Source organism: Trichechus manatus, unplaced genomic scaffold, assembly GCF_000243295.1.
Source record: "Trichechus manatus latirostris isolate Lorelei unplaced genomic scaffold, TriManLat1.0 scaffold00206, whole genome shotgun sequence".
NCBI lineage: Eukaryota > Metazoa > Chordata > Mammalia > Sirenia > Trichechidae > Trichechus > Trichechus manatus.
Genome location: NW_004444142.1, coordinates 3808637 through 3820168, shown reverse-complemented (window position 1 = coordinate 3820168; position 11532 = coordinate 3808637).

The following is an 11532-nucleotide window of genomic DNA, read 5'->3' as shown; positions in this document are numbered from 1 at the left end:
TACTGGGGATTCAGTGTTAGTCTCTGCTGCTAGCAGATTGGGCAGTCAGCAGTGGCTATAGTCAAGTTGGCATTGGTGAGTGGAAGTCCATGTTGCTGAGCCCATGCATAACCTCCATCCCTGCCACCATGGTCACTTTCTTCATGAGCCCATTGGGCAATGATGGGAGTGACTGGGGAAAGAGGATGAGTGGTTTTCACAGAACACATCATCCTATCCACTTGTTAAAATCCTCCTCTGCTGAGGTCAAACTTTGGTAAGCATTCACATAAGACTCAAATATCTTCACTTCTTTGGCCCATGCAGAGAGATCTATCCACATACCTCTTTCCCAAACCTCCTTGACTCCAATTTTCCAATCATATTCCTTCCAAGTCCCTGACCATCCAGCCAAACCACTGCCCACAACCTATGAATTAGTATACAATCGCACATGTGGCCACTTCTCCTTCCAAGCAAAGTGAAAAATCAGGTGCACTGCTCGAAGTTCCACCCATTGGCAGGATTTCCCTTCACTACTGTCCTTTAGGGAGGTCCCAGAAAGGGGCTGTAGTGCCACCACTGCCCACTTTTGATGGTGTTTGTACATCACACAGAACCATCTGTGCACCAGGCACGAGTTTTCTCTTCCTCAGTCAACTGATCATAAGGAACTCCCCATGAGGCCACAGGTGCAGACTGGGAGGTAGAAGGTAATATGACAGGAGTGGGACCATGGGCATTTGGGCCACTTCCTCATGCAACTTACTCATGCCTTCAGGTCCTGCTCAGGCCCGATCTCATATATACTGCTTCCATTTAATGACGGAATGTTGCTGTGCATGTCCAACTTTATGGCTCTGTAGGTCAGACAACACCCAGTTCATGATGGGACGCTCAGGCTGCATGGTGACTTCGCGGCCAAGGTTAACCGTTCAGTCTCTACTAAAGCCCAGTAACAAACCAAAAGCTATTTCTCGAAAGGAAAGTAGTTATCTGCAGAGGATGGCAGGGCTTTCTTCCAAAATCCTAAGGTTCTGTGCTGTGATTCACAAATAGGGCCTGCCAAAGACTCCAAACATCATCTCTATCTGCCACTGATACTTCAAGCACCATTGGATCAGCCAGATCATATGGCCCAAGTGGCAGAGTCACTTGCATGGCAGCCTGAATCTGTTGCAGAGCCTTCTCTTGGTCTGGGCTACACTCAAAACCAGCAGCTTTTCGAATCACCTGATAAAGAAGCTGGAAAGGACACCCAAATGAGGAATATGTTGCCTCTAAAATCCAAAGAGGCCCACTAAGTGCTGTGCCTCCTCTTTAGTTGTGGGAGGGGCCAGATGCAATTAACTTATCCTTCAGTTTAGAAAGAATATCTCAGCACGTTACATACCACTGGACCCCTAGAAATTTCACTGAGGTGGAAGGTCCCTAAATTTTTGTCCAATTAATTTCCCACCCTCTAGCACGCAAATGTTTTACCAATAAGTTCAGAGTCATTGACACTTCTTCCTTATGAGGTCCAATCAGCATAATGTCATCAATGTAATGGAGCAGTATGATATCTTGTGGAAGGGAAAGGCGATCAAGGTCCCTGCAGATTAAATTATGACACAGGCTTGAGAGTTGATATATCTGAGGTAGGAAACTGAAGGTGTATTGCTGGCCTTGCCAGTTAAAGGTAAACTGCTTCTGGTGGTCCTTTGAAACAGGTATGGAGAAAAAGGCATTAGCCAGATCAATAGCTGCATACCATGTACCAAGAGATGTATTAATTTGCCCAAGCAATGGAACTACGTCTAGAATAGCAGATGCAATTGGAGTTACCACCTGGTTAAGTTTTTGATAATTCACTGTCATTCTACAAGATCCATTTGGTTTTTGCACAGGCCAAATAGGTCAGTTGAATGCGGATGTAGTGGGAATCACCACCCCTGCATCCTTCAGATCCTTGATGGTGGCAGTGATCTCTGCAATCCCTCCAGGAATGCAGTATTGCTTTTGGTTTACTATTTTCCTAGGTAAGGGCCAATCTAATGGCTTCCACTTGGCTTTTCCTACCGTAACAGCCCTTACTCCACTTGTCAGGGATCCAACATGGGTGTTCTGCCAGTTGCTGAGTAATCTATTCTAATTATGCATTCTGGAACTGGGGAAATCACTACAGGATGGGTTTGGGGACCCACTGGACCTACTGTGAGATGGACATGAGCTAAGACTTTTAATAATCTGACCTCCATATGCCCCACTCTAACTGGTGGGCCACAGTGACATTTTGGGTCTCCTGGAATTAGTGTCAGTTCAGAGCCAATATCCAGTAATCCCCCAAGAGTCTAATTATTTCCTTTTCTCTAATGAACAGTCACTCTTGTAAAAGTCTGTAGATCCCTTTGGGGAAGGCTGGGAGAAAGACTAATACTATAAATTTCTGGCAGTGTATTTCAGTCCTTCCTCAAGGGGACCCAGACTCCCTTTCATTCAAGGGGTTGTGGATCTGTAAACTCACTCAAGTCTGGGAATTGATTGAAGGGCCATAATTCTCTATTCTGGCAATTCGAGTTAGACTGCTGGTCACTTGATCTAGATTTCTTTCACTTGTACAGATCAAGTAAATACTTGGGCAATTTCCTATCTATTTCACTCCTAGTGACACCATGACTAAGTAGCCAACACTATGAGTCCATACAAGTGAGACTATTCTGATTGCTGCTTTGACTTTGCTGTCCATTACAGTAACCATGCTTACCTTGTCTTTGTCAACTGAGTATTGCCACTTGGCCTCTACCACCACAGGGTCCAATCAGCTCCATTGTAGTTGGATGTCTTAATTCAGTTAGAACAGTTCCCATTGTCAAATCCAACTTACATAAAATAGCAATCACAGCAGTTTTCAAGGATGCTGGGGCTCCCTTCACAAATTTGTTCCTCACCATTGTGGTAAAAGGTATGTCTTCTGAGTACTCCATGTATGGGTCTGTGGGTCTAACATGATAAATCCACTCTAGCATGCCAATTCCCCTAAGCCTTTGGATACCTTCTTCTACAGTATATCAAGGCAAGTCTGATACTTCAACTTGATTTAGTATAGGCCGCCATGTAATCCATGCTTCAGCAACTCAACCAAATAAACTATTAAATCCTTTCCTAACCTCCTGAGCTGAAACACTGAATGAAGAATCTGTGCTTAGTGGGCCCATATCAATAAACTCAGACTGATCCATCTTTATGTTCCTTGCACCATTATCCCACACCCTTAATAGCCATTCTATACATATTCCCCAGGTTTCTGTTTGTACATATTAGAAAAGTCAAACAGTTCTTTTGGAGTATAGTGTATCTTCTCCTGGGTCATACTTTGTACTTCACCTTTTGGGGCTTGCTGGGACTTAAGTCTATTTATAGGTCTAGATGCCAAAATGGGTGGTGGTGATATGTTTTGAGAACATTCTGCTGGTATGTCCCCATCCCAAGTTTCAGGATCCCATTTCTTCCCAATCAATGCCCTCACTTTAACTTCAGACACCATTCGAGGTTGGGAATTCAGTTGGTGTTGTAATTTAGCCACTCTTAAAGCAATAAGACTCTGGGTTTGGTCTTTGGCAATACCAGCTCTGTTACTACAAGAAATAAGTTTTTCTTTCAAGGCACAAGTGGAAACTTTGAGGTCATTTATGCACCGCTTTCAACTCGGCAGCCCTGAGCTCATCTCTTTATTTCACCGCTTTGCCTAGCAGTAGGACCAACCAACTAGCTTCCTTATACTTCTCATTATGACAAAATTGTAGAAAGGTATCAAACATGCAATCATCCAGAGCCTTGCCTCTCACCAATACCTGATCTACTGGTGGTGCTATTTTGTGTATTTGTATCGCCACCTCGTGCCATGGATTAGCAGCACCTCGTTCACTACTAGAAGCAGAGTCATCAACATCTTTAAGATTAACCAGACTTGAGAACCAATTTAGAAAACTCATCCTTACAATTCTGTTTCTCTAGAGCCACTCTCGGTACAAATGTCTTGGGGTTCTCTAGAGAAGCAAAACCAGTGAAGTGTCTGTATATATATACATATATGTATATATATAAAGAGAGAGAGATAGAGATTTATATCAAGGAAATGGCTCACGTGGTTGCAGAGGCTAGAAAGTGTCCCAAGTCAGGTTGGAGGCTTCTCCTGACTCGTGTAGCTGCAGGGCCTGGTGAACCCAAGATTGGCAGGTCAGACAACAGGCCTCTGGCTCACAAGTTGCAGAGGTTGACAAATTCCAAGACTGGCAGATAAGCTGGCAGGCTGCTGGCTCACAGACTGCAGAAGCTGTTGAATCCCAAGATCAACAGGTAAGCTGCTAGCTGAAGTCCCAAGAACCAGAGGTCAGACGATCAGGAGCCAGCTGTAGGACCCAGAGCGAGCAAAAGCCCACCAGAAAGTTCACCTATATTGGATGCAGGCTACACCCCCAAGAGAAACTCCCTTTCAACTGACTGGCTACTCACAGCACATCCCATTATGAAGGTGATCACATTATATCAGATCTCATCATGGAAGTGATTACATCATTATATGACTGCCACTCTACATCATAACTGCCAAACCACTGAGAATCATGGCCCAGCCAAGTTGACGTACAACCTTAATGATCACGTTAATTAAAGACATTTTAAAAACACTTTTAGGGGCTATGCTATTTGCTCAGTTTACTTGGTTTTGTTTTTTATGCAAGACCTGTAACATTTCAGTATTTTTATTGCTTCAATTTGTTGGGGGGGTTACTTAGCAAAGATTTTGCATGGGGTCTATCACATTGTAGTTACTCAGTGAGTAAATACTCTTTGGGGAAAACGTACATTCTATGACACCTAATATAGTGTAATATTTAAATCGATTGTCAGAAATTGAAAGAAGTTCCTGAATAGATGGAGTGAAGATATTTTAGAATTGGAGAATTCTGCATAGATTTGTATTTAGTCTGTTCTTAAGCAAATAAGGGGGTGGACGGAGACAACTTAATTTCAAATTAATATTTCATGTTGCCAATTATGCTTAAAGGGGATCTAAAATGTAAAATAAAAGGCCCAACCAAATTATATATGACTATTAATTTTCAGTTTTCAGGTACAAAGAGATAGAAAGATATAATAAGTCATCATCTCAGTTGTAGAGGGTGAGGAAAAGCTGGACAGGACTTAAATATTTATGAGTCATCTAATCAAAATCTTTCTTAAGATGACAATGTCAAAGTCTGGAAATACTACTCTGAAACATAGTGGATGCTTGAGCCACTGGTCTAGAAAGGGAAAAAATGAAATTGAGTGTAAAATGATAATGCAGAACCTGCGCCCCAGATCAGGTTGTATCCTAGTTCCTGGGAGGGTAGGGTAAACCAGATTAGAACTTGGCCTTAAAAAGAAGTCCAGACCCTTTAGATAATCAAATACTAGTCCTGTCTTTCAAATCGGAGAAGAGCTACATCTGGAGGCTCTAATTTAATTAGGTTGCCTAACGAGTGGGTGGAGAGTTCTGGTTAATAGAAGTCTGTTAGGAGGAGCAGGTGGGGAAGTGACCTTTAGCAGTAAATGAAGCATCTTTGGAATCTGCTTAAAGCCTTTTGCTTGAGTAAGCCTCAGGATTGGAGTCACTTGGGAAACCAAATTTTAAAAGGGCACCCTTACACAACATCTGGAAAAGAAACCATTCTTTTGTTTCTATTTTGTGATAGAGATTAAAGCTCACAGAATGCTGTAATCAAATGAACTTTTAAGGCAGTGGTGCTTGAACTTCAGTATGCATTTTGAATCGCGTTGAAGGCCTGTTACAACACAGATTGCTGGCTCCACCCCCACAGTTACTGAATCAGTAGGTCTTTCAATGGCCAGAGAATTTGTAGTTTAACTAGGTCCCATGTGCTGCTGCTGCTGCTGGTCCCAGGACCACACTTTGAGAATCAATCCTTTAAGGAATACTGAACAAAAGGATATGTATCTTCCTCACAAAAACTGTGATTTGTCTTCAATAGAAAATCTGATCAGTTGGTTTACATACAGTTAAACTTAAAAAATGAGCAATGACTACCAGTTAATTTGGAACATTCAAACTATCCTCACAAAAGACGTCTCCAATGGAAAAAAATGGGAAATTCATTCTACGGTACGCATTGGTTTTATTGGCTGTGGTCTAGGTCAAAGCACAGAATGAACCTTGGCCAGCCAGCAGCATGAGGTCTCTCAAGCCTGCAGCTGTTGGGAGGAGGCTGCTCTGCCAGTGACTCTGGGCAGGAAGTGCCTCGTTAGAACTGATGCATCTATTTTACTGAGCCCAGAAAAGAAAAAAAAGGCAAAAATCCCTAGGTTTCTCCAGTCCTCTCTTAACCGCACCTCTGTCCTGCTCCCAAGCCGCTGTCGTAGATGGCTTTGCTACCAGGGCTCTTTGACTTCTGGTAACTGACAGCTTGAGGTTCACAGTGATGGGAAGTTTTTAAAATGCTAAGTCATAAATCAAGCCTGTATCTTCACTCAGGGTGGACTTGATGATAGCATGAATAAAATAAAAATCCAAAATGACAGGCAAACACAGTGCACCCAGACTGAAAAATATCTGAAAGGAGGCTACTTGGCATCCAAATCTGAACTGCCAGCAAGCAATCCACAAGGTGCATTTAGGATTAGTGCAACTCTTGTCAGAAATACTACTTTACAGTGCACATCAAGTTCAGCAAGACTTCTCACAATGTTACTTTCCAGGGCCTTGCATCAGATAAAGGACTGAATGCTACCACAGTTTTTTCTTTCAAGTAAACAGTTTAAAATGTGTGTTGTTGAAGGCAACCAAGTTTCCTCTGTGTTTGTATCATTTTACAGAAGTCCTGCCATCCTTCATTCCCTTATCCAGCTAAGTGCTCGGCAACAATGGACAAACAAAATCTAAACTAGCATTACTTCTACCCTAGGGATAACATCAAATAAGAGTTATGCGTATAATCTGATAATAGCTGGCTTCAAGAGCTGAAAAAAGAAAAAAAAAAAAAAACTTGTAAAAGGGTATTAGAAATTTAGATTTTAAGTCCTATGTGCAACTGGACATACATTTTGGGAATTGCTTTTATAGCTTTAAGGTAAGAAGGTGATATAAACAGGCTAGCCTGATACATGAAGTACATATAAATACTGTATTAAAAAATAGCTGAGTATCCTCAGGGTTCCCTGATAAAGGTGAAGAATAATGATCTTGTTTTACCAAGAGAAACCTTTTACACCTGGTTAACAACCAGCCCACATCATAAGAAAAATAATATAAGCCATTTCGTGTATTAATGTCACTAACTCTTTACGGTTGCCAAAGTCCTGATGTCTTGAAATACGTGCAGAGGACAAATGAGCAAGACTTCAGTCCACAGGCGCATTCAAATAAAGGACTTCAAGTTGCCTCCAAAACTGCTCGATGAGATGACTGCAGTCCCCAGGGAAGGAAATGAACGAGAGATGCTGGTAGGGAGGAAATATTTCCAACATAATATTTCAAAGACAAACAGAGATGCATTATCTGAAAGTACAAGTTTTCACACTGCAGACCAAGTGTTCGGGGCTTTCAAAAGCCATTTGAGCCCTTAGTGGCTTCAAGTGATTCACAAGTACACCTGACTCTTAACTGAAAAATTGTAAGAAAAGAAAGGAAATTTTTTAGATGGAAAATCTGATGCTATAAAACTTGGACTTGCCTTTTTTTTAAACAAGCATGATTTTACAAAAATTTTTAAATCAGAATTTAGAGGAGACTGTCAATTAGTGAAAAGCAGCCCTAGTGGTGCAATGGTTTAAGCACTTGGCTGCTAACTGAAAAGGCAAGTTTGAATCCACCAGCTGCTCCACAGCAGAAGGATGTGGCAGTCTGCTTCTGTGAAGATTTACAGCCTTGGAAACCCTATGTGGCAGTTCTACTCCATCCTATAGGGTTGCTATGAGTTGGAATTGACTCGATGGCAACAGGTTTTGTTTTGTTTTTTTTTTTGGTCCATTAGTGTAACAAGCCCACACCAAACCCAAGGAGCGGCAGGTGGTGGATCTGTAGAGATAACCGCCTTGGAAACCCTATAAGGTTGCTAGGAGTTGGAATTGACTCAATGGCAATGAGTTTGTTTGTTTGTTTGTTTTGTATATAACGAAGATGACACAGACTCCAATATTCAAGGACACATTTTAACTTTTGTTTTTATTTAAATAATGCTAGTCCAAATGCTTTACTGAAAGAATGAAAAACGAGAGGTGTCAGGTCATGGAGCTCTATGGTGATGATAGGAGACAGGGTGGGCCTGCCTTTGCTTCTCAAGAATCTCTTGTGACTTCTGACAGTCTAGTATCTGCCAGACGGAGGAAAACAGAGCATTCATTCTAGGGAATGGCAATTCTGCAACTTCAACTTTTTAAACCACAGCAAGTTATTGTTAGAAGTATAGGTGATAAATGTTGGGTGCCTCTATTTGGGCTACAGTAGCAATTTCATTTTTCATTTTCACTACTATATGCTCAAAGGCATAAAGTTCTACATTTTGAAAGGTGGAGGTCATCCGATTACATGTAGTTTTGACTATCTTCCTGGAAGGGTACTAACATGTTGCTGTGTTTAGAATTCAGTTTATTCCTGCAGAGAGCAAGGCAGCAAGTTCATATCCACAACTGTCACATGACTTTGCACCCAAGTCAGAGTCAAGCTGTGCCAGGGAAGGAAACCGGCCACAGAAGCATTCCTAGGGTTTCGATAATGAGAGTACCCGAAGACAGGTGACACTGAAATCCTGCAAAAAATGCAGGCATGGCAAACCTGAGAGAGTTTGTTGCCTCAGTGTGGGTTGTATAGGTACGTGACTTCAGAGGTCAACAGTAGGGGCTGATCTATTAGAATCCTGGGTGACTTGGGTTGGCCTTGGGGTCAGGGAGGACATTAGCATAGTGTGGATATGGCAGGAGAGCCTAAAATAGGGGCAGATGAGGTTAGAACTTAAAGGTCAGGCTGGTTTTCCCAGAGCAAATTTGTTTATTTTGTTACTAATCAAAAGCAAGGGAGACTTCTCTGAAATTTGTTTGGAACCTAAAGTTCTGTTTCTAGATGAAAGCATCTCTCTTAGCCTTAAATTAGATGTGTCGTTTTATGCAGAAATGAAACTAAATGGAATCTTTCTTGGTTTAAATTTTTGTTTCTCAAATAGGGATAAGTTTATGTGTTTTTATTGCTGAACATGAGAGAATTTAAAACTTAAAATATGTAACTATTTTTATATCATATGTTGGTGCATGAAATGCCTTTATATGCAAACTTTCCCAAATTTATTTTCCAGCTTTATTTTCATGGTTTAGGTTTGATTCAAGAAAACCAGATGCTTTTGTGAGGACAGCTTCCTCATTTGAAGCCCATGAATATCACAATTTTTATGTTTTGTTTTGTTTTAAATTGAGAGAAAATACTGGGACAGTTTGTTTGGGGAGGGGGTATAAGAATCTTGGAAAAGGAATGACTTATTCAAGGACCATTCACATCCTTGGCTGCCAAATGATGTGCAGTTGGGTTTATAGCACAAATTTTAAGTAAACCGATTGGAGGTATTTACTCCTTCTAACACACACACACACACACAAAAGCAAAAAACAAACAAAAAAAAGGTTTTCTAAATAAATACGCCATTTCATTATTTGTAAGAATTTGATCCCATTTAAAACAATGAAGTGTTATTTAATTATGTAAGAGCCAACACAAATTAAAAAACCAAACCAAATCCATTGCTGTCAAGTCCATTGAGTCCATTCTGACTCATAGCAACCCTATAGGGCAGAGGAGAACTGCCCATAGGGTTTCTAAGGCTATAATCTTTACGGAAGCAGACTGCCACATCTTTCTCCTGCAGTGGGTTGGTGGGTTTGAACTGCCGACCTTTTGGTTATCAGCCAAGCCCTTAACCACTGTGCCACCAGGGCTCCTTCAATACAGATTAGATACAGAAAATATAACAAGATTATTGTGAATCTTTGGATATCACTGAACTAAGGTTAAGAATAGAAAATGCATTTACCATAATTGAAAGGAGAAAAGATGAAAAATAGACTTAATTTTATCATGTGACCTTTAAATGGAAACGCCATATGCACACTATTTTATTACGCTATAGATTTGATCTTTTTATTCGTAAAGAAACAGTTAAACCGTAACAAGAAAAAGAAAAGTTGGTGGTTCTGGAAGACTGGATGCATAAGACTATATATTGTTTCAACTATCTTCCTGAAAGGGTACTAACATGTTGCTATGTTTAGAATCCAGTTATGTAACCAACTGGTTTTCAACTTTCAAGTCAGACACTAGTCAAGGAAATAATATGACTTTAGCTAATGGGAAAAACAGCCAGCCAGATTTCTCCCAGCTGTTTCTCCCCTCTGTGGCCTTCAATAACTTTAGTGGAAGTTTAGTGTGTTCAGGGAGAAAGATGGCCAGAAGAATCAAAATTACTAAACCAAAAAGGTCAATCTTCAAATTAAGTCTTGGACCAGATTTAGTGCAGAATAAGGTTTCTTCCTCATAATGTCCCAGTGCTACAAGCAATATGGCTGACCAGCCACAATTGAAATGAGGCTGATATCACACGTAATTGAGGTTATCCTGCCAAAGGGGTGAAGCAAAGGAAAAACAGTTTCTGGCTTTGAAACATGTAAATGAAGCTATTAGTGTTTCCTTAACATTCCTTCGGATTTCCAATTCAAGCGTATAGTGACAGCAAGAGATAGGAAAAATCCTCAGAGGAGACAGGTCCTTGGATTTAATTCCATATAAACAGACGGCCAAGGAATTCTGACAAAATTGTTGCTCAGAAAAAGTTGACTTTGCTTTGAAGTTCTTGTGTGTTCCATATTTAAAGTCAAACACCTTCATTCATCCAACAGTAGCATAGGACACTGAATAGCATGATTTAATGGTTTTATTTATTTATTTATTTCAGATTTAAAAAGATCTTTCATAAGATTCTTCCCTATTTAGTTAGAAAATCATCAGATACTATGTTTTCAAGGATTTTCCAAGTACTTCATATGAGTTACTTGAAACTTTCAGGTCTAACTGGCCTTGATGTACTTTTTTTTTTTAATGACCATAGATGCTGAAACAGTGGCTTAGACCAGCTCCTGCTAAACAAAAAATGGACTGTATGACATTCCTACTAATACATAAAGGAAAATCTATTTAACTAGCTTGTATCTTTAGGATTTAAATAAAATCTGCTCTTTCTCCCTTATTTTCTTCTCTGTTAGTCATTTATTCAAGGAGATAAAATGCTATGCTGTTGGTCAACACATCAATGGAAATACTGAAGTATTTTCTCAATATCCCAGATATTTCTCTAGAGTGTTATAGATACGTGGAACACCAGAACTGTGAGCCACTCCTTCAAAATACGCTCCACCTACTAAAACCCGATAATGCTCACTAGCACATTAACAGCTCTGAGACATTCTAAGTCTCACGTACTACCTAACACCAAACAAACTTTGGGACATTGCACCTGTTATTTTGTCCTGTCCCCC